The following is a 24,462-nucleotide window of genomic DNA, read 5'->3' as shown; positions in this document are numbered from 1 at the left end:
CTAACGGAAACCTCAGGAGAGATTTCTCTATTGAAACAGCAAATCTCAGGTGAGAATGCAAATACGAATCAATACACTATTGGCCAAACTCACAAGCACTTTTCATAGCAAGGAATACAACTCGGGTATTTACCAAGAATCGTGATTAGAATCACAGAAGTAAACTAGTAGCAAACTCGGACCTAAATAGAAGTTTCAAAGAGACCACCCCCTGAGCTGGCAGAAACATACACAGATCAGTATGATCTGTGTATGTTTTTTGCTTGTAATAAGGAAAAAATAAATGACGTATGGTTCCCACCCCCCCCAAAAAAAAAAAAAAAAAAGCATAACCAGCCCAGAGCTCCTGAACCAGTCCTGGTTCTTAAAATACGGGGGGACAAAATGAGTAGGGTTCCCCCCGTATTTTATGAATCAGCACTGGGCTCCCAGAGTCAATCCTGGTTTTAAAAATAGAAGGAAAAATGCGTGGGGATCCCCCTATTTTTAAAAACAGCACTGGACTCAATTCTCGCCGGGGTGTAACGCCACAGCCAGGCGACCCTTTCACCGGGTCACCTTGGCCAAAGCATTATCACCCCAAGCTAGTCAGCCCAAGCCGGGGATCTCAGGCGAGGTGGAGACCCCCCAACAAAGGGGTTCCCCCTCTCCCGAGCTTCTGCTGAAGCCCAGGGCTCTTCCCTACACCCCTGGCCGGTGAGTGCAGGGGTAATAGTGTAAAGAATAGATTAAAACTATTGGTCTTTTACAGTGGAAATACAGGTGCCAGTGTGCCTGCCCTTTGGCAGAAAATAGAAATGGCGATATGTGACCCTGACAAATTGAGTGATGCATTTAGAATAATAAACCTGACTGATAAAATTGAGTTTTGATCATCTGTCAAGATTTTAAGTAAAGGACCTGTCTTTCTCCCCAGCACAAGGTCTAGATAGATTTAATTGTGAAAAGGATCTCCATTTAAGAAAAATTATTCTAAAGAAATTTTACTGTAACCAGATTTCCCAAAAGGGATCTGATCAACTAAATACTGACCATTTGACATCTGAGGAGTGTTCAGCTATACAAATATTAGAAGAATTAGAACAAGAAAATGGAACATCCAATGATGATACTTCGAAACCTTTTGACAGAACTAAAATAAAAAAAAACATTATAAGGATAACCTAACCAAAGGGGAGAGAGAGGCATTACAACAGATTTCAGAGTGGCAAGGTATCATAATAAAACCCTCAGACAAGGGAGGGAATATTGTACTCTGGTCCAGAAATATGTATGTTGATGAGTTAAATAGACAACTCAGTGACATCAATTGTTACAAACAATTGATCTTTAATCCCACCCAAAATGACCTCAAGGAATATAATAATCTTATTCTGATAGCTTTCAGAATGGGATTATTAATAAGAAAGATTATGAATTTCTGAAAACAGATAACCCCAAGATGTCAACCTTGTACCTTCTCCCAAAACGGCATAAAAATGATAAAGTTCCACCAGAAAGGCCGATAGTCTTGGGTGTAGGGAATTTAACAGAAAGAGCAAGTATTTACATAGACCAACACCTACGTAACTATGTACTCACATTGCCTTCCTACACCAGAGACACCTTGGATGTCTTAAACAAATGACTAAATCTGAATGTCAACCCAGGTGTATGGCTTGTCTCATGTGACGTCGAGAATCTAGACACCAGTATAAACCATGATAAAGGCATATTGGCAGCTAAATACTTCATGGGAATGGGAACACAGAATTAATTTAATAATTTTCTAATTTCTTTACTTCAATTTGTTCTGACCAGAAACTACTTTACATGCAAAGACCGCCACTACCTCCAGGTTAGAGGTACAGCATGTGCCCCCACCTATGCTAACCTCTACCTGGGGTGGTGGGAGCGGGAAGTAGTGTTTAAAGAATCTCATGAAAAATTAGAGATTGACCCATACTATGAGTCAAAGAGAAATTAAATTTTTAAACCTTACCATCAATATTGAAGATGATGAACAGATCGCCACAGATGTCTACAGGAAAATATCAGCTGCTAATAGCATTCTGCAAGCCGATGGTTCTAATCTACCTTCTACTATACGGGCAATCCCGAAAGGAGAGTTATTATGTACCAAACGAAATTGCTCAAAACCAAAGGTATATACAACAAGAGAGAAAAACCTTGTGAAAGATTGATAAACAGAGGTTATAGACACCGATTGATTAAGAAAACTACTAAGGATATCAAGAACTATTCCAGAGACCCTCTATTGAAACCTAAAATCAAAAATTTGCAAGAATCGCCCGTAAGATTTATAGGAACATTCAATGCTCATTGTAAAGAAATCAACAATATCTTACAGAAACATTGGCCAATCTTGCAAACAGATACTGATCTGTCAAAAATCTTACCATCAAGGGTACAAGCTAGTTGGAGGCGTTCAAGTACTCTTAAAGACAAACTAGTACATAGTCATTTGACAACTTTTAAGAAACCTAAATATAATAAGAAAGGATCCTATAACTGTGGTAAATGTAAAGCCTGCCAATATATAGTTCCCACACAAGAATTCTATGACAGGTATGATAAGAGATATATCATTCAAACTTATATTAATTGTACTACTATTGGAACTGTCTACCACTTGGAATGTCCATGTGGTAAAGTGTACATTGGAAATACCTGCAGACCACTGAAAGTGAGGATTTTAGAGCACATTGGAACTATCCCAATTTAAAACTTTAACATTAGTGGCAAGCCATTTTCTTCAGTTCCATAAAAGTGACCCCAAAGGTCTGAAGGCATTTGGAATCAAACAAGTTAATTTGGGAATCCGTGGTGGAGATCTGGACCAAGAACTCCTCAAATTAGAAACTAAAATGATTTTCCTAATGAACAGTTTATACCCAAATGGTCTCAATGAAGGAAACACATATACATAATTTCTATGAGTAAGGAGGTAGAATTATATGATCTCTATAAATGGATATGTGGAATTAATTTATTTATTATTTTTTATTTATTTCTTCAATCAAGTACTAGATTTAATCAAAATTACTCTTTCCTTTTTTCCCTTGAGTTTTAAAAAATTGGAATCAACTATATGGATACACATCCCCTAGTAATTATTGTAGAATATGAAGAATCTTTTATTCTTTAATTGATATTCCAACTAAGTACGAGACTCATGTAATATCATGTTTTCTCCTGGTTTTTTAACGTTGGCAATTGGATGGATAGTATACCCCTCTATAAATTAATATTGGAATTTAAATATGAACACTTTATTTTCAATATGTTTGCAACTATATTTTTAACATATTTCGCTGGCCTTAAGAATATTATTGTTATTGGACCTTTTTAGGTCCATTTTTACAAAAAGAATATAATAAAGGTTATATTTTATTTTTTCAAATAACACATAATTCAGTGCGCCAATTTAAGGACAATGCTTTTTTTCCTCTTCTCTTTTGCAGTTGTGGAACTACAAGTGCCAGAAGGCGGCTGGCACTCATACCCCTACTGTAAAAAAAAAAAATAGTAAAAGAAAGAGTGCAGACACACCGTAGATATTAAAAGTTGATTACACACCTAACACACTCACACATACCTGCTGAAAGATGTTCAGTCCTCTTGTCCAAGTAGGGGGAACCCCACGCATTTGTTTCCCCTATTTTTAAAACCAGGCCTGACTCTGGGAGCCCAGTGCTGGTTCATAAAACACTGGGGAACCCTACTCATTTTTTCCCCAATACTGTAAGAACCAGAACTGGCTCAGGAGCCCGGGGCTGGTTATGCGTTTTTTTTGGGGGGGGAACCCTGCGTCACTTTTTTTTTTTTTACATTAACCATTTAGATCCTCTTAAAACACACAAGCAGCCAGCATATATCTCACTGATATGTGCAGGCTGTTTGTTCGGGAGAGATTGGCTGCGGTCATATTCAGGGAACTCGAGTGAGAAATCTCGATCACATACACCGTTGGAAAACACGATCTCAGCAAATCACGATTCTTGGTTAATTTGAGGGTTTCGACACCCGAGTTTCAGCGATGCAAAACGAGTTTCTACTCGGGCAATTTCGAATAGACACCGGCCCTCATTCAGAGGCGCTCGCAAAATGCGAGCGGTCGCTCTGAATGGGGGCGGCCGCTTGTGTTTTGAAGTGCTGCCTCCTGGTCGCTAGCTAAGCTGTGGGTTACCACCAACAGCTTTAGCGACCGACCAGGTTGATGGTCGCGATGGTCAAGACCATCGCGACCAACGGGGCTTGCGACGAGAGCCTAAGGTTGGGTCTCGGCAACCGCAAGCCTCAGGGAGCTTCCTGCTCTGATCGAGCAGGAAGCTCCCCACTGACATCACTGCTGTCAGCACGGCCGCCCACAAAACGGCATGCATTCCTTAAGGAACGCCTCCTTTTGTGAAATCACCCCCCAAGCCATGCCTAAAAAATGGGGCGAGCTGCTTGCATGCATGCTCCGGGGCTTGCGCACGCACAGTTAGTGATCCCAGCCTTCGACCAATCGGGATCGCTAATGCAGCAAGGAGGTGGCAGACGCTTCCTTCTGCCTTGGCATCGGAGATGGACGGATTTGCACAACTGCTTGTGTGCGGTTGTGCAAATCCCTCCATCTCTGAATCAGGCCCACAGTTTGTATTGACGGGAAAGACAGACTGACAGGCCGGGGAGACAAACACAATGACAGGACTGGGAAGAACACTGACAGATCCGACAGACACACAGACAGTGCCTCTCCCTTTCCCCTGCAGATCAGGTAGCTACAGATTCCCCTCCTCCCCAAGCTTTGTGCTGGACACCTCCTGATGACACAGAAGGGACAGACACACAGACAGTGCCTCTCCCTTTCCCCTGCAGATCAGGCAGCTACAGATTCCCCTCCTCCCTGAGCTGTGTGCTGGGCACCTCCTGATGACACAGAGGGGACAGACACACAGACAGTGCCTCTCCCTTTCCCCTGCAGATCAGGCAGCTGCAGATTCCCCTCCTCCCTGAGCTGTGTGCTGGGCACCTCCTGATGACATAGAGGGGACAGACACACAGACAGTGCCTCTCCCTTTCCCCTGCAGATCAGGCAGCAGCTACAGATTCCCCTCCTCCCTGAGCTGTGTGCTGGGTACCTCCTGATGACACAGAGGGGACAGACACACAGACAGTGCCTCTCCCTTTCCCCTGCAGATCAGGCAGCTACAGATTCCCCTCCTCCCTGAGCTGTGTGCTGGGCACCTCCTGATGACATAGAGGGGACAGATACACAGACAGTGCCTCTCCCTTTCCCCTGCAGATCAGGCAGCAGCTATAGATTCCCCCCCTCCCTGAGCTGTGTGCTGGGCACCTCCTGATGACACAGAGGGGATAGACACACAGACAGTGCCTCTCCCTTTCCCCTGCAGATCAGGCAGCTACAGATTCCCCTCCTCCCTGAGCTGTGAGCTGGGCACCTCCTGATGACATAGAGGGGACAGACACACAGACAGTGCCTCTCCCTTTCCCCTGTAGATCAGGCAGCTACAGATTCCCCTCCTCCCTGAGCTGTGTGCTGGGCACCTCCTGATGACATAGAGGGGGCAGACACACAGACAGTGCCTCTCCCTTTCCCCTGTAGATCAGGCAGCTACAGATTCCCCTCCTCCCTGAGCTGTGTGCTGGGCACCTCCTGATAACAGAGGGGACAGACACACAGACAGTGCCTCTCCCTTTCCCCTGCAGATCAGGCAGCTACAGATTCCCCCCCCCCTTCCCTTATCTGTGTGCTGGGCACCTCCTGATGACACAGAGGGGACAGACACACAGACAGTGCCTCTCCCTTTCCCCTGCAGATCAGGCAGCTACAGATTCCCCTCCTCCCTGAGCTGTGTGCTGGGCACCTCCTGATCACATAGAGGGGACAGACAAACAGACAGTGCCTCTCCCTTTCCCCTGCAGATCAGGCAGCTACAGATTCGCCTCCTCCCTGAGCTGTGTGCTGGGGGCTTTCTGATGACATAGAGGGGACAGACATACAGACAGTGCCTCTCCCTTTCCCCTGCAGATCAGGCAGCTACATATCCCCCCTCCCTGAGCTGTGTGCTGGGCACCTCCTGATGACAGAGGGGACAGACACACAGACAGTGCCTCTCCCTTTCCCCTGCAGATCAGGAAGCTACAGATCCCCCCCCTCCCTGAGCTATGTGCTGGGCACCTCCTGATGACATAGAGGGGACAGACACACAGACAGTGCCTCTCCCTTTCCCCTGTAGATCAGGCAGCTACAGATTCCCCTCCTCCCTGAGCTGTGTGCTGGGCACCTCCTGATGACAGAGGGGAAAGACACACAGACAGCGCCTCTCCCTTTCCCCTGCAGATCAGGCAGCTACAGATTCCCCCCCTCCCTGAGCTGTGTGCTGGGCACCTCCTGATGACACAGAGGGGACAGACACACAGACAGCGCCTCTCCCTTTCCCCTGCAGATCAGGCAGCTACAGATTCCCCCCTTCCCTGAGCTGTGTGCTGGGCACCTCCTGATGACACAGAGGGGATAGACACACAGACAGTGCCTCTCCCTTTCCCCTGCAGATCAGGCAGCTACAGATTCCCCTCCTCCCTGAGCTGTGTGCTGGGCACCTCCTGATGACATAGAGGGGACAGACACACAGACAGTGCCTCTCCCTTTCCCCTGCAGATCAGGCAGCTACAGATTCACCTCCTCCCTGAGCTGTGTGCTGGGGGCTTCCTGATGACATAGAGGGGACAGACACACAGACAGTGCCTTTCCCTTTCCCCTGTAGATCAGGCAGCTACAGATTCCCCTCCTCCCTGAGCTGTGTGCTGGGCACCTCCTGATGACATAGAGGGGACAGACACACACAGTGCCTCTCCCTTTCCCCTGCAGATCAGGCAGCTACAGATTCCCCTCCTCCCTGAGCTGTGTGCTGGGCACCTCCTGATTACATAGAGGGGACAGACACACAGACAGTGCCTTTCCCCAGCAGATCAGGCAGCTACAGATCCCCCCCCTCCCTGAGCTGTGTGCTGGACACCTCCTGATGACATAGAGGGGACAGACACACAGACAGTGCCTCTCCCTTTCCCCTGTAGATCAGGCAGCTACAGATTCCCCCCCCCTCCCTGAGCTGTGTGCTGGGCACCTCCTGATGACACAGAGGGGACAGACACACAGAGAGTGCCTCTCCCTTTCCCCTGCAGATCAGGCAGCTACAGATTCCACTCCTCCCTGAGCTGTGTGCTGAGCACCTCCTGATGACATAGAGGGGACAGAAAAACAGACAGTGCCTCTCCCTTTCCCCTGCCGATCAGGCAGTTACAGATTCGCCTCCTCCCTGAGCTGTGTGCTGGAGGCTTCCTGATGACATAGAGGGGACAGACGTACAGACAGTGCCTCTCCCTTTCCCCTGTAGATCAGGCAGCTACATATTCCCCTCCTCCCTGAGCTGTGTGCTGAGCACCTCCTGATGACATAGAGGGGACAGACACACAGACAGTGCCTCTCCCTTTCCACTGCAAATCAGGCAGCTACAGATTCCCCCCCTCCCTGAGCTGTGTGCTGGGCACCTCCTGATGACATGGAGGGGACAGACATACAGACAGTGCATCTCCCTTTCCCCTGCAGATCAGGCAGCTACAGATTCCCCTCCTCCCTGAGCTGTGTGCTGGGCACCTCCTGATGACAGAGGGGACAGACACACAGACAGTGCCTCTCCCTTTCCCCTGCAGATCAGGCAGCTACAGATTCCCCCCCCCCCTCCTGAGCTGTGTGCTGGGCACCTCCTGATGACACAGAGGGGACAGACACACAGACAGTGCCTCTCCCTTTCCCCTGCAGATCAGGCAGCTACAGATTCCCCTCCTCCCTGAGCTGTGTGCTGGGCACCTCCTGATGACATAGAGGGGACAGACAGACAGTGCCTCTCCCTTTCCCCTGCAGATCAGGCAGCTACAGATTCGCCTCCTCCCTGAGCTGTGTGCTGGGGGCTTCCTGATGACATAGAGGGGACAGAAATACAGACAGTGCCTCTCCCTTTCCCCTGCAGATCAGGCAGCTACATATCCCCCATCCGTGAGCTGTGTGCTGGGGGCTTCCTGATGACACAGAGGGGACAGATACACAGACAGTGCCTCTCCCTTTCCCCTGCAGATCAGGCAGCTACAGATTCCCCCTCTCCCTGAGCTGTGTGCTGGGCACCTCCTGATGACACAGATGAGACAGACACACAGACAGTGCCTCTCCCTTTCCCATGCAGATCAGGCAGCTACAGATTCGCCTCCTCCCTGAGCTGTGTGCTGGGCACCTCCTGATGACATAGAGGGGACAGACACACAGACAGTGCCTCTCCCTTTCCCCTGCAGATCAGGCAGCTACAGATTCCCCCCCTCCCTGAGCTGTGTGCTGGGCACCTCCTGATGACACAGAGGGGACAGACACACAGACAGTGCATCTCCCTATCCCCTGCAGATCAGGCAGCTACAGACTCCCCCCTCCCTGAGCTGTGTGCTGGGCACCTCCTGATGACATAGAGGGGACAGACACACAGACAGTGCCTCTCCCTTTCCCCTGCAGATCAGGCAGCAGCTACAGATTACCCTCCTCCCTGAGCTGTGTGCTGGGCACCACCTGATGGCACAGAGGGGACAGATACACAGACAGCGCCTCTCCCTTTCCCCTGCAGATCAGGCAGCTACAGATTCCCCCCCTCCCTGAGCTGTGTGCTGGGCACCTCCTGATGACATAGAGGGGACAGACACACAGACAGTGCCTCTCCCTTTCCCTTGCAGATCAGGCAGCTACAGATTCCCCCCCTCCCTGAGCTGTGTGCTGGGCACCTCCTGATGACACAGAGGGGATAGACACACAGACAGTGCCTCTCCCTTTCCCCTGCAGATCAGGCAGCTACAGATTCCCCTCCTCCCTGAGCTGTGTGCTGGGCACCTCCTGATGACATAGAGGGGACAGACACACAGACAGTGCCTCTCCCTTTCCCCTGCAGATCAGGTAGCTACAGATTCGCCTACTCCCTGAGCTGTGTGCTGGGGGCTTCCTGATGAAATAGAGGGGACAGACATACAGACAGTGCCTCTCCCTTTCCCCTGCAGATAAGGCAGCTACATATCCCCCCTCCCTGAGCTGTGTGCTGGGCACCTCCTGATGACATAGAGGGGACAGACACACAGACAGTGCCTCTCCCTTTCCCCTGTAGATCAGGCAGCTACAGATTCCCCTCCTCCCTGAGCTGTGTGCTGGGCAACTCCTGATGACATAGAGGGGACAGACACACAGACAGTGCCTCTCCCTTTCCCCTGCAGATCAGGCAGCTACAGATTCGCCTCCTCCCTGAGCTGTGAGCTGGGCACCTCCTGATGACATAGAGGGGACTGACAGACAGTGCCTCTCCCTTTCCCCTGCAGATCAGGCAGCTACAGATTCGCCTCCTCCCTGAGCTGTGTGCTGGGGGCCTCCTGATGACATAGAGGGGACAGACATACAGACAGTGCCTCTCCCTTTCACCTGCAGATCAGGCAGCTACATATCCCCCCTCCGTGAGCTGTGTGCTGGGGGCTTCCTGATGACACAGAGGGGACAGATACACAGACAGTGCCTCTCCCTTTCCCCTGCAGATCAGGCAGCTACAGATTCCCCCTCTCCCTGAGCTGTGTGCTGGGCACCTCCTGATGACACAGATGAGACAGACACACAGACAGTGCCTCTCCCTTTCCCCTGCAGATCAGGCAGCTACAGTTTCACCTCCTCCCTGAGCTGTGTGCTGGGCACCTCCTGATAACATAGAGGGGACAGACACACAGACAGTGCCTCTCCCTTTCCACTGCAGATCAGGCAGCTACAGATTCCCCCCCTCCCTGAGCTGTGTGCTGGGCACCTCCTGATGACATAGAGGGGATAGACACACAGACAGTGCTTCTCCCTTTCCCCTGCAGATCAGGCAGCTACAGATTCCCCCCCTCCCTGAGCTGTGTGCTGGGCACCTCCTGATGACACAGAGGGGATAGACACACAGACAGTGCCTCTCCCTTTCCCTTGCAGATCAGGCAGCTACAGATTCCCCCCCTCCCTGAGCTGTGTGCTGGGCACCTCCTGATGACACAGAGGGGATAGACACACAGACAGTGCTTCTCCCTTTCCCCTGCAGATCAGGCAGCTACAGATTCCCCTCCTCCCTGAGCTGTGTGCTGGGCACCTCCTAATGACAGAGGGGACAGACACACAGACAGTGCCTCTCCCTTTCCCCTGCAGATCAGGCAGCTACAGATCCCCCCCCCCCCCTCCTGAGCTGTGTGCTGGGCACCTCCTGATGACACAGAGGGGACAGACACACAGACAGTGCCTCTCCCTTTCCCCTGCAGATCAGGCAGCTACAGATTTCCCTCCTCCCTGAGCTGTGTGCTGGGCACCTCCTGATGACATAGAGGGGACAGACAGACAGTGCCTCTCCGTTTCCCCTGCAGATCAGGTAGCTACAGATTCACCTCCTCCCTGAGCTGTGTGCTGGGGGCTTCCTGATGACATAGAGGGGACAGACATACAGACAGTGCCTCTCACTTTCCCCTGCAGATCAGGCAGCTACATATCCCCCCTCCGTGAGCTGTGTGCTGGGGGCTTCCTGATGACACAGAGGGGACAGATACACAGACAGTGCCTCTCCCTTTCCCCTGCAGATCAGGCAGCTACAGATTCCCCCTCTCCCTGAGCTGTGTGCTGGGCACCTCCTGATGACATAGAGGGGACAGACACACAGACAGTGCCTCTCCCTTTCCCCTGCAGATCAGGCAGCAGCTACAGATTCCCCTCCTCCCTGAGCTGTGTGCTGGGCACCTCCTGATGACGCAGAGCGGACAGACACACAGACAGCGCCTCTCCCTTTCCCCTGCAGATCAGGCAGCTACAGATTCCCCCCCTCCGTGAGCTGTGTGCTGGGCACCTCCTGATGACATAGAGGGGACAGATACACAGACAGTGCCTCTCCCTTTCCCCTGCAGATCAGGCAGCTACAGATTCCCCTCCTCCCTGAGCTGTGTGCTGGGCACCTCCTGATAACACAGAGGGGACAGACACACAGACAGTGCCTCTCCCTTTCCCCTGCAGATCAGGCAGCAGCTATAGATTCCCCCCCTCCCTGAGCTGTGTGCTGGGCACCTCCTGATGACACAGAGGGGATAGACACACAGACAGTGCCTCTCCCTTTCCCCTGCAGATCAGGCAGCTACAGATTCCCCTCCTCCTGAGCTGTGTGCTGGGCACCTCCTGATAACAGAGGGGACAGACACACAGACAGTGCCTCTCCCTTTCCCCTGTTGATCAGGCAGCAGCTACAGATTCCCCTCCTCCCTGAGCTGTGAGCTGGGCACCTCCTGATGACATAGAGGGGACAGACACACAGACAGTGCCTCTCCCTTTCCCCTGTAGATCAGGCAGCTACAGATTCCCCTCCTCCCTGAGCTGTGTGCTGGGCACCTCCTGATGACATAGAGGGGGCAGACACACAGACAGTGCCTCTCCCTTTCCCCTGTAGATCAGGCAGCTACAGATTCCCCTCCTCCCTGAGCTGTGTGCTGGGCACCTCCTGATAACAGAGGGGACAGACACACAGACAGTGCCTCTCCCTTTCCCCTGCAGATCAGGCAGCTACAGATTCCCCCCCCCCTTCCCTTATCTGTGTGCTGGGCACCTCCTGATGACACAGAGGGGACAGACACACAGACAGTGCCTCTCCCTTTACCCCTGCAGATCAGGCAGCTACAGATTCCCCTCCTCCCTGAGCTGTGTGCTGGGCACCTCCTGATCACATAGAGGGGACAGACAAACAGACAGTGCCTCTCCCTTTCCCCTGCAGATCAGGCAGCTACAGATTCGCCTCCTCCCTGAGCTGTGTGCTGGGCACCTCCTGATGACAGAGGGGAAAGACACACAGACAGCGCCTCTCCCTTTCCCCTGCAGATCAGGCAGCTACAGATTCCCCCCCTCCCTGAGCTGTGTGCTGGGGGCTTTCTGATGACATAGAGGGGACAGACATACAGACAGTGCCTCTCCCTTCCCCTGCAGATCAGGCAGCTACATATCCCCCCTCCCTGAGCTGTGTGCTGGGCACCTCCTGATGACAGAGGGGGACAGACACACAGACAGTGCCTCTCCCTTTCCCCTGCAGATCAGGAAGCTACAGATCCCCCCCCTCCCTGAGCTATGTGCTGGGCACCTCCTGATGACATAGAGGGGACAGACACACAGACAGTGCCTCTCCCTTTCCCCTGTAGATCAGGCAGCTACGATTCCCCTCCTCCCTGAGCTGTGTGCTGGGCACCTCCTGATGACAGAGGGGAAAGACACACAGACAGCGCCTCTCCCTTTCCCCTGCAGATCAGGCAGCTACAGATTCCCCCCTCCCTGAGCTGTGTGCTGGGCACCTCCTGATGACACAGAGGGGACAGACACACAGACAGCGCCTCTCCGTTTCCCCTGCAGATCAGGCAGCTACAGATTCCCCCCCTCCTGAGCTGTGTGCTGGGCACCTCCTGATGACACAGAGGGGACAGACACACAGACAGTGCCTCTCCTTTCCCCTGCAGATCAGGCAGCTACAGATTCCCCTCCTCCCTGAGCTGTGTGCTGGGCACCTCCTGATGACATAGAGGGGACAGACACACAGACAGTGCCTCTCCCTTTCCCCTGCAGATCAGGCAGCTACAGATTCACCTCCTCCCTGAGCTGTGTGCTGGGGGCTTCCTGATGACATAGAGGGGACAGACACACAGACAGTGCCTTTCCCTTTCCCCCTGTAGATCAGGCAGCTACAGATTCCCCTCCTCCCTGAGCTGTGTGCTGGGCACCTCCTGATGACATAGAGGGGACAGACACACACAGTGCCTCTCCCTTTCCCCTGCAGATCAGGCAGCTACAGATTCCCCTCCTCCCTGAGCTGTGTGCTGGGCACCTCCTGATTACATAGAGGGGACAGACACACAGACAGTGCCTTTCCCCTGCAGATCAGGCAGCTACAGATCCCCCCCCTCCCTGAGCTGTGTGCTGGACACCTCCTGATGACATAGAGGGGACAGACACACAGACAGTGCCTCTCCCTTTCCCCTGTAGATCAGGCAGCTACAGATTCCCCCCCCCTCCCTGAGCTGTGTGCTGGGCACCTCCTGATGACACAGAGGGACAGACACACAGAGAGTGCCTCTCCCTTTCCCCTGCAGATCAGGCAGCTACAGATTCCACTCCTCCCTGAGCTGTGTGCTGAGCACCTCCTGATGACATAGAGGGGACAGAAAAACAGACAGTGCCTCTCCCTTTCCCCTGCCGATCAGGCAGTTACAGATTCGCCTCCTCCCTGAGCTGTGTGCTGGAGGCTTCCTGATGACATAGAGGGGACAGACGTACAGACAGTGCCTCTCCCTTTCCCCTGTAGATCAGGCAGCTACATATTCCCCTCCTCCCTGAGCTGTGTGCTGAGCACCTCCTGATGACATAGAGGGGACAGACACACAGACAGTGCCTCTCCTTTCCACTGCAAATCAGGCAGCTACAGATTCCCCCCCTCCCTGAGCTGTGTGCTGGGCACCTCCTGATGACATGGAGGGGACAGACATACAGACAGTGCATCTCCCTTTCCCCTGCAGATCAGGCAGCTACAGATTCCCCTCCTCCCTGAGCTGTGTGCTGGGCACCTCCTGATGACAGAGGGGACAGACACACAGACAGTGCCTCTCCCTTTCCCCTGCAGATCAGGCAGCTACAGATTCCCCCCCCCCTCCTGAGCTGTGTGCTGGGCACCTCCTGATGACACAGAGGGGACAGACACACAGACAGTGCCTCTCCCTTTCCCCTGCAGATCAGGCAGCTACAGATTCCCCTCCTCCCTGGCTGTGTGCTGGGCACCTCCTGATGACATAGAGGGGACAGACAGACAGTGCCTCTCCCTTTCCCCTGCAGATCAGGCAGCTACAGATTCGCCTCCTCCCTGAGCTGTGTGCTGGGGGCTTCCTGATGGACATAGAGGGGACAGAAATACAGACAGAGCCTCTCCCTTTCCCCTGCAGATCAGGCAGCTACATATCCCCCCTCCGTGAGCTGTGTGCTGGGGGCTTCCTGATGACACAGAGGGGACAGATACACAGACAGTGCCTCTCCCTTTCCCCTGCAAATCAGGCAGCTACAGATTCCCCCTCTCCCTGAGCTGTGTGCTGGGCACCTCCTGATGACACAGATGAGACAGACACACAGACAGTGCCTCTCCCTTTCCCATGCAGATCAGGCAGCTACAGATTCGCCTCCTCCCTGAGCTGTGTGCTGGGCACCTCCTGATGACATAGAGGGGACAGACACACAGACAGTGCCTCTCCCTTTCCCCTGCAGATCAGGCAGCTACAGATTCCCCCCCTCCCTGAGCTGTGTGCTGGGCACCTCCTGATGACACAGAGGGGACAGACACACAGACAGTGCATCTCCCTATCCCCTGCAGATCAGGCAGCTACAGACTCCCCCCTCCCTGAGCTGTGTGCTGGGCACCTCCTGATGACATAGAGGGGACAGACACACAGACAGTGCCTCTCCCTTTCCCCTGCAGATCAGGCAGCAGCTACAGATTACCCTCCTCCCTGAGCTGTGTGCTGGGCACCACCTGATGGCACAGAGGGGACAGATACACAGACAGCGCCTCTCCCTTTCCCCTGCAGATCAGGCAGCTACAGATTCCCCCCCTCCCTGAGCTGTGTGCTGGGCAGCTCCTGATGACATAGAGGGGACAGACACACAGACAGTGCCTCTCCCTTTCCCTTGCAGATCAGGCAGCTACAGATTCCCCCCCTCCCTGAGCTGTGTGCTGGGCACCTCCTGATGACACAGAGGGGATAGACACACAGACAGTGCCTCTCCCTTTCCCCTGCAGATCAGGCAGCTACAGATTCCCCTCCTCCCTGAGCTGTGTGCTGGGCACCTCCTGATGACATAGAGGGGACAGACACACAGACAGTGCCTCTCCCTTTCCCCTGCAGATCAGGTAGCTACAGATTCGCCTACTCCCTGAGCTGTGTGCTGGGGGCTTCCTGATGAAATAGAGGGGACAGACATACAGACAGTGCCTCTCCCTTTCCCCTGCAGATAAGGCAGCTACATATCCCCCCTCCCTGAGCTGTGTGCTGGGCACCTCCTGATGACATAGAGGGGACAGACACACAGACAGTGCCTCTCCCTTTCCCCTGTAGATCAGGCAGCTACAGATTCCCCTCCTCCCTGAGCTGTGTGCTGGGCAACTCCTGATGACATAGAGGGGACAGACACACAGACAGTGCCTCTCCCTTTCCCCTGCAGATCAGGCAGCTACAGATTCGCCTCCTCCCTGAGCTGTGAGCTGGGCACCTCCTGATGACATAGAGGGGACTGACAGACAGTGCCTCTCCCTTTCCCCTGCAGATCAGGCAGCTACAGATTCGCCTCCTCCCTGAGCTGTGTGCTGGGGGCCTCCTGATGACATAGAGGGGACAGACATACAGACAGTGCCTCTCCCTTTCACCTGCAGATCAGGCAGCTACATATCCCCCCTCCGTGAGCTGTGTGCTGGGGGCTTCCTGATGACACAGAGGGGACAGATACACAGACAGTGCCTCTCCCTTTCCCCTGCAGATCAGGCAGCTACAGATTCCCCCTCTCCCTGAGCTGTGTGCTGGGCACCTCCTGATGACACAGATGAGACAGACACACAGACAGTGCCTCTCCCTTTCCCCTGCAGATCAGGCAGCTACAGTTTCACCTCCTCCCTGAGCTGTGTGCTGGGCACCTCCTGATAACATAGAGGGGACAGACACACAGACAGTGCCTCTCCCTTTCCACTGCAGATCAGGCAGCTACAGATTCCCCCCCTCCCTGAGCTGTGTGCTGGGCACCTCCTGATGACATAGAGGGGACAGACACACAGACAGTGCCTCTCCCTTTCCCTTGCAGATCAGGCAGCTACAGATTCCCCCCCTCCCTGAGCTGTGTGCTGGGCACCTCCTGATGACACAGAGGGGATAGACACACAGACAGTGCTTCTCCCTTTCCCCTGCAGATCAGGCAGCTACAGATTCCCCTCCTCCCTGAGCTGTGTGCTGGGCACCTCCTGATGACAGAGGGGACAGACACACAGACAGTGCCTCTCCCTTTCCCCTGCAGATCAGGCAGCTACAGATCCCCCCCCCCCTCCTGAGCTGTGTGCTGGGCACCTCCTGATGACACAGAGGGGACAGACACACAGACAGTGCCTCTCCCTTTCCCCTGCAGATCAGGCAGCTACAGATTCCCCTCCTCCCTGAGCTGTGTGCTGGGCACCTCCTGATGACATAGAGGGGACAGACAGACAGTGCCTCTCCGTTTCCCCTGCAGATCAGGTAGCTACAGATTCACCTCCTCCCTGAGCTGTGTGCTGGGGGCTTCCTGATGACATAGAGGGGACAGACATACAGACAGTGCCTCTCACTTTCCCCTGCAGATCAGGCAGCTACATATCCCCCCTCCGTGAGCTGTGTGCTGGGGGCTTCCTGATGACACAGAGGGGACAGATACACAGACAGTGCCTCTCCCTTTCCCCTGCAGATCAGGCAGCTACAGATTCCCCCTCTCCCTGAGCTGTGTGCTGGGCACCTCCTGATGACATAGAGGGGACAGACACACAGACAGTGCCTCTCCCTTTCCCCTGCAGATCAGGCAGCAGCTACAGATTCCCCTCCTCCCTGAGCTGTGTGCTGGGCACCTCCTGATGACGCAGAGCGGACAGACACACAGACAGCGCCTCTCCCTTTCCCCTGCAGATCAGGCAGCTACAGATTCCCCCCCTCCGTGAGCTGTGTGCTGGGCACCTCCTGATGTCATAGAGGGGACAGACACACAGACAGTGCCTCTCCCTTTCCCCTGCAGATCAGGCAGCAGCTACAGATTCCCCTCCTCCCTGAGCTGTGTGCTGGGCACCTCCTGATGACGCAGAGCGGACAGACACACAGACAGCGCCTCTCCCTTTCCCCTGCAGATCAGGCAGCTACAGATTCCCCCCCTCCGTGAGCTGTGTGCTGGGCACCTCCTGATGTCATAGAGGGGACAGACACACAGACAGTGCCTCTCCCTTTCCCCTGTAGATCAGGCAGCTACAGATTCCCCTCCTTCCTGAGCTGTGTGCTGGGCACCTCCTGATGACATAGAGGGGACAGACACACAGAGAGTGCCTCTCCCTTTCCCCTGCAGATCAGGCAGCTACATATTCCACTCCTCCCTGAGCTGTGTGCTGAGCACCTCCTGATGACATAGAGGGGACAGAAAAACAGACAGTGCCTCTCCCTTTCCCCTGCAGATCAGGCAGCTACAGATTCGCCTACTCCCTGAGCTGTGTGCTGGGGGCTTTCTGATGAAATAGAGGGGACAGACATACAGACAGTGCCTCTCCCTTTCCCCTGCAGATAAGGCAGCTACATATCCCCCCTCCCTGAGCTGTGTGCTGGGCACCTCCTGATGACATAGAGGGGACAGACACACAGACAGTGCCTCTCCCTTTCCCCTGTAGATCAGGCAGCTACATATTCCCCTCCTCCCTGAGCTGTGTGCTGGGCAACTCCTGATGACATAGAGGGGACAGACACACAGACAGTGCCTCTCCCTTTCCCCTGCAGATCAGGCAGCTACAGATTCGCCTCCTCCCTGAGCTGTGAGCTGGGCACCTCCTGATGACATAGAGGGGACTGACAGACAGTGCCTCTCCCTTTCCCCTGCAGATCAGGCAGCTACAGATTCGCCTCCTCCCTGAGCTGTGTGCTGGGGGCCTCCTGATGACATAGAGGGGACAGACATACAGACAGTGCCTCTCCCTTTCCCCTGCAGATCAGGCAGCTACATATCCCCCCTCTGTGAGCTGTGTGCTGGGGGCTTCCTGATGACACAGAGGGGACAGATACACAGACAGTGCCTCTCCCTTTCCCCTGCAGATCAGGCAGCTACAGATTCCCCCCCTCCCTGAGCTGTGTGCTGGGCACCTCCTGATGACACAGAGGGGATAGACACACAGACAGTGCCTCTCCCTTTCCCCTGCAGATTAGGCAGCTACAGATTCGCCTCCTCCCTGAGCTGTGTGCTGGGCACCTCCTGATGACATAGAGGGGACAGACACACAGACAGTGCCTCTCCCTTTCCACTGCAGATCAGGCAGCTACAGATTCCCCCCCTCCCTGAGCTGTGTGCTGGGCACCTCCTGATGACATAGAGGGGATAGACACACAGACAGTGCTTCTCCCTTTCCCCTGCAGATCAGGCAGCTACAGATTCCCCTCCTCCCTGAGCTGTGTGCTGGGCACCTCCTGATGACACAGAGGGGATAGACACACAGACAGCGCCTCTCCCTTTCCCTTGCAGATCAGGCAGCTACAGATTCCCCCCCTCCCTGAGCTGTGTGCTGGGCACCTCCTGATGACACAGAGGGGATAGACACACAGACAGCGCCTCTCCCTTTCCCCTGCAGATCAGGCATCTAAAGATTCCCCCTCTCCCTGAGCTGTGTGCTGGGCACCTCCTGATGACATAGAGGGGACAGACACACAGACAGTGCCTCTCCCTTTCCCCTGTAGATCAGGCAGCTACAGATCCCCCCCCCCTCCCTGAGCTGTGTGCTGGGGGCTTCCTGATGACATAGAGGGGACAGACATACAGACAGTGCCTCTCCCTTTCCCCTGCAGATCAGGCAGCTACATATCCCCCCTCCGTGAGCTGTGTGCTGGGAGCTTCCTGATGACACAGAGGGGACTGATACACAGACAGTGCCTCTCCCTTTCCCCTGCAGATCAGGCAGCTACAGATTCCCCCTCTCCCTGAGCTGTGTGCTGGGCACCTCCTGATGACACAGATGAGACAGACACACAGACAGAGCCTCTCCCTTTCCCATGCAGATCAGGCAGCTACAGATTCGCCTCCTCCCTGAGCTGTGTGCTGGGCACCTCCTGATGACATAGAGGGGACAGACACACAGACAGTGCCTCTCCCTTTCCCATGCAGATCAGGCAGCTACAGATTCACCTCCTCCCTGAGCTGTGTGCTGGGCACCACCTGATGGCACAGAGGGGACAGATACACAGACAGCGCCTCTCCCTTTCCCCTGCAGATCAGGCAGCTACAGATTCCCCTCCTCCCTGAGCTGTGTGCTGGGCACCTCCTGATGACACAGAGGGGATAGACACACAGACAGTGCCTCTCCCTTTCCCCTGCAGATCAGGCAGCTACAGATTCCCCTCCTCCCTGAGCTGTGTGCTGGGCACCTCCTGATGACATAGAGAGGACAGACAGACAGTGCCTCTCCGTTTCCCCTGCAGATCAGGTAGCTACAGATCCCCCCCCCCCTCTCTGAGCTGTGTGCTGGGCACCTCCTGATGACGCAGAGGGGACAGACACACAGACAGCGCCTCTCCCTTTCCCCTGCAGATCAGGCATCTAAAGATTCCCCCTCTCCCTGAGCTGTGTGCTGGGCACCTCCTGATGACATAGAGGGGACAGACACACAGACAGTGCCTCTCCCTTTCCCCTGTAGATCAGGCAGCTACAGATCCCCCCCCCCTCCCTGAGCTGTGTGCTGGGCACCTCCTGATGACACAGAGGGGACAGACACACAGACAGTGCCTCTCCCTTTCCCCTGCAGATCAGGCAGCTACAGATTCCCCTCCTCCCTGAGCTGTGTGCTGGGCACCTCCTGATGACATAGAGGGGACAGACACACAGACAGTGCCTCTCCCTTTCCCCTGCAGATCAGGCAGCTATAGATTCGCCTCCTCCCTGAGCTGTGTGCTGGGGGCTTCCTGATGACATAGAGGGGACAGACATACAGACAGTGCCTCTCCCTTTCCCCTGCAGATCAGGCAGCTACATATCCCCCTCCCTGAGCTGTGTGCTGGGTACCTCCGGATGACATAGAGGGGACAGACACACAGACAGTGCCTCTCCCTTTCCCCTGTAGATCAGGCAGCTACATATTCCCCTCCTCCCTGAGCTGTGTGCTGGGCACCTCCTGATGACATAGAGGGGACAGACACACAGACAGTGCCTCTCCCTTTCCCCTGCAGATCAGGCAGCTACAGATTCCCCCACTCCCTGAGCTGTGTGCTGGGCACCTCCTGATGACATAGAGGGGACAGACACACAAACAGCGCCTCTCCCTTTCCCCTGCAGATCAGGCAGCAGCTACAGATTCCCCTCCTCCCTGAGCTGTGTGCTGGGCACCTCCTGATGACACAGAGGGGACAGACACACAAACAGCGCCTCTCCCTTTCCCCTGCAGATCAGGCAGCTACAGATTCCCCCCTCCCTGAGCTGTGTGCTGGGCACTTCCTGATGACATAGAGGGGACAGACACACAGACAGTTCCTCTCCCTTTCCCCTGTAGATGAGGCAGCTACAGATTCCCCTCCTCCCTGAGCTGTGTGCTGGGCACCTCCTGGAGACATAGAGGGGACAGACACACACACAGTGCCTCTCCCTGTCCCCTGCAGATCAGGCAGCTACAGATTCCCCCCCTCCCTGAGCTGTGTGCTGGGCTCCTCCTGATGACATAGAGAGGACAGACACACAGACAGTACCTCTCCCTTTCCCCTGTAGATCAGGCAGCTACAGATTCCCCTCCTCCCTGAGCTGTGTGCTGGGCACCTCCTGATGACAGAGGGGACAGACACACAGACAGTGCCTCTCCCTTTCCCCTGCAGATCAGGCAGCTACAGATTCCCCCCCTCCTGAGCTGTGTGCTGGGCACCTCCTGATGACACAGAGGGGACAGACACACAGACAGTGCCTCTCCCTTTCCCCTGCAGATCAGGCAGCTACAGATTTGCCTCCTCCCTAAGCTGTGTGCTGGGGGCTTCCTGATGACATAGAGGGGACAGACATACAGAAAGTGCCTCTCCCTTTCCCCTGTAGATCAGGCAGCTACATATCCCCCCTCCCTGAGCTGTGTGCTGAGCACCTCCTGATGACATAGAGGGGACAGACACACAGACAGTGCCTCTCCCTTTCCCCTGCAGATCAGGCAGCTACAGATGCCCCCCCTCCCTGAGCTGTGTGCTGGGCACCTCCTGATGACATAGAGGGGACAGACACACAGACAGTGCCTCTCCCTTTCCCCTGCAGATCAGGCAGCTACATATCCCCCCTCCCTGAGCTGTGTGCTGGGGGCTTCCTGGTGACACAGAGGAGACAGACACACAGACAGTGCCTCTCCCTTTCCCCTGTAGATCAGGCAACTACAGATTCCCCTCCTCCCTGAGCTGTGTGCTGAGCACCTCCTGATGACATAGAGGGGACAGACACACAGACAGTGCCTCTCCCTTTCCCCTGCAGATCAGGCAGCTACAGATGCCCCCCCTCCCTGAGCTGTGTGCTGGGCACCTCCTGATGACATAGAGGGGACAGACACACAGACAGTGCCTCTCCCTTTCCCCTGCAGATCAGGCAGCTACAGATTCCCCCCTATCTGAGCTGTGTGCTGGGCACCTCCTGATGACACAGAGGGGATAGACACACAGACAGTGTCTCTCCCTTTCCCCTGCAGATCAGGCAGCTACAGATTCCCTCTCCCTGAGCTGTGTACTGGGCACCTCCTGATGACACAGAGGAGACAGACACACAGACAGTGCCTCTCCCTTTCCCCTGTAGATCAGGCAACTACAGATTCCCCTCCTCCCTGAGCTGTGTGCTGGGCACCTCCTGATGACATAGAGGGGACAGACACACAGACAGTGCCTCTCCCTTTCCCCTGCAGATCAGGCAGCTACAGATGCCCCCCCTCCCTGAGCTGTGTGCTGGGCACCTCCTGATGACATAGAGGGGACAGACACACAGACAGTGCCTCTCCCTTTCCCCTGCAGATCAGGCAGCTACAGATTCCCCCCTATCTGAGCTGTGTGCTGGGCACCTCCTGATGACATAGAGGGGACAGACACACAGACAGTGCCTGTCCCTTTCCCCTGAAGATCAGGCAGATACAGATTCGCCTCCTCTCTGAGCTGTGTGCTGGGGGCTTCCTGATGACATAGAGGGGACAGACATACAGACAGTGCCTCTCCCTTTCCCCTGCAGATCAGGCAGCTACAGATTCCCCTCCTCCCTGAGCAGTGTGCTGGGGGCTTCCTGATGACACAGAGGGGACAGATACACAGACAGTGCCTCTAACTTTCCCCTGCAGATCAGGCAGCTACAGATTCCCCCCCTCCCTGAGCTGTGTGCTGGGCACCTCCTGATGACACAGAGGAGACAGACACACAGACAGTGCCTCTCCCTTTCCCCTGCAGATCAGGCAGCTACAGATTCCCCCCCTCCCTGAGCTGTGTGCTGGGCACCTCCTGATGACATAGAGGGGACAAACAGACAGTGCCTCTCCCTTTCCCCTGCAGATCAGGCAGCTACAGATTCCCCTCCTCCCTGAGCTGTGTGCTGGGCACCTCCTGATGACACAGAGGGGACAGACACACAGACAGTGCCTTTCCCCTGCAGATCAGGCAGCTACAGACCCCCACCCTCCCTGAGCTGTGTGCTGGGCACCTCCTGATGACATAAAGAGGACAGACACACAGACAGTGCCTCTCCCTTTCCCCTGCAGATCAGGCAGCAGCTACAGATTCCCCTCCTCCCTGAGCTGTGTGCTGGGCACCTCCTGATGACATAAAGAGGGGACAGATACACAGACAGCGCCTCTCCCTTTCCCCTGCAGATCAGGCAGCTACAGATTCCCCTCCTCCCTGAGCTGTGTGCTGGGCACCTCCTAATGACATAGAGGGGACAGACACACAGACAGCGCCTCTCCCTTTCCCCTGCAGATCAGGCAGCTACAGATTCCCCTCCTCCCTGAGCTGTGTGTTGGGGGCTTCCTGATGACACAGAGGGGACAGACACACAGACAGTGCCTCTCCGTTTCCCCTGCAGGTCAGGCAGCTACAGATTCCCCTCCTCCCTGGCACCACACTGTGATAGATGAAGGTGTTTGTACTACAGATACAGCTGTTGGATCATTTGAATTGAGCATTGGGCACTTTTGATAAGTATTAACCCTTGTGTGAAATATTTGCTGCTGTTATATTTTATTGTGCTCATGCCGCTTTATGTTGTTTTAAGGCTGCTATGATATAAAACAAGAAAATGGCACTTTATTAAGGTGGTGTGCTGGTCTCCTTTGTTTCTTTGGGACTGAAACTTTGTGTGTGCATTTTTTGCTATGAGAATACAACACCCAGATTCATTGGACGTGAAGTGTGTGCGTTTTTTTTAAATTATGGCCATATATATTTATACATACGTACATGTATACACACACATACACGTTAATATGGAATCAGAATGATTTACCACCGGCCGCATGGCCGGCGGTTCAAATCACGACAGCTGAAGTCCGGCAGTGAAGATCCCGACAGGTACGTATTTTTTCTATTTACTAACCTCTCCCCTAACCCTAACTCTTCCTTAGGGGTGCCTAACCCTAACCTCTCCCCAAGTGCCTAACCCCGCTTCCCCGCAGCCTAACCCTAAGTCTCCCGGGGGAGGGTGCCTAACTCTAAGACCCCCCCCCAGGAGCCCCTCCCCTCCCCCCCGTGGGACCCGGCTTAGGTCTAATGACAGGCGTCGGGATTTCGACGCCTGTCATTAGACACTTGCCGGGATTAGACAGTCGGGATGCCGACGGTCGGCATTTAGACCGGCGGCATGCTGACTGCATACCGTTAATATTAATACAGTGTACTAGTCTGGAGAATTCAAGAAAACTTGGAGGCCCCGTCCACCCTGACACATTGCCTGTCTTATCATCCCAGCAATGTCACCAGATATGAAATTGGAAACGGGTCTTTTCAGCAGTAGGACTTTACGATTTCTGAAATCAGTAGCATGACATTAATGGTGGTGGCAAAAGCATACCCTGCGGCTGGTCATCGCGCCTTCATGCTTTCTCCTGAATACACATTTACCAAAGTAGATAACGGGGTATATTTACTAAGGTGCGGGTTTTTAGAAGTGGTTTTGTTGCCCATAGCAACCAATCAGATTCTAGCTATTACCTTCTAGAAGGTGCTAGATAAATGTTACGTAGAATCTGATTGGTTGCTATGGGCAACAAAACCACTTCTAAAAACCCGCACCTTAGTAAATATACCCCAACATCTTCAGTTTATGACGACACAATAGCAGCAGACATTTAAAAAATTACCCCTGTCACAGGCTGAAAGGTGTGGCCCGGCAACTGGCAACTGTTGTATTGGGCTAAGGGGCCACGATGATGCAATTCACTGTAAACATGTTGTTGGGAGCCTGTTGAGAACTGCAGAATATTCAGGAGTCCCCCAGACATTCTGGGAGGGTGGAAAAACACAGAAAAGAACTCCGCACTGGATTATATACATTTTTAGACCATAAGAAAAAGCAACATATATGTATGTCACTAGGGTGTTATTAAAACATCTCTTACCCATAAC

At 53.9% G+C, this 24,462-nt stretch overlaps 1 protein-coding gene across 1 annotated transcript in view; it reads left to right on the top strand.

Moving 5' to 3' along the window:
• Positions 1-24,462, top strand: part of LOC148454291 (up-regulator of cell proliferation-like) — a 38,090-nt gene that overhangs the window by 5,267 nt on the left and 8,361 nt on the right. The gene's annotated exons all lie outside the window — the stretch shown is intronic.

Source organism: Taudactylus pleione, unplaced genomic scaffold (genome assembly GCF_031769625.1).
Source record: "Taudactylus pleione unplaced genomic scaffold, aTauple2 ptg001014l, whole genome shotgun sequence".
Taxonomy (NCBI): Eukaryota; Metazoa; Chordata; class Amphibia; order Anura; family Myobatrachidae; genus Taudactylus; species Taudactylus pleione.
This window is presented reverse-complemented; position numbering and strand designations above follow the sequence as displayed.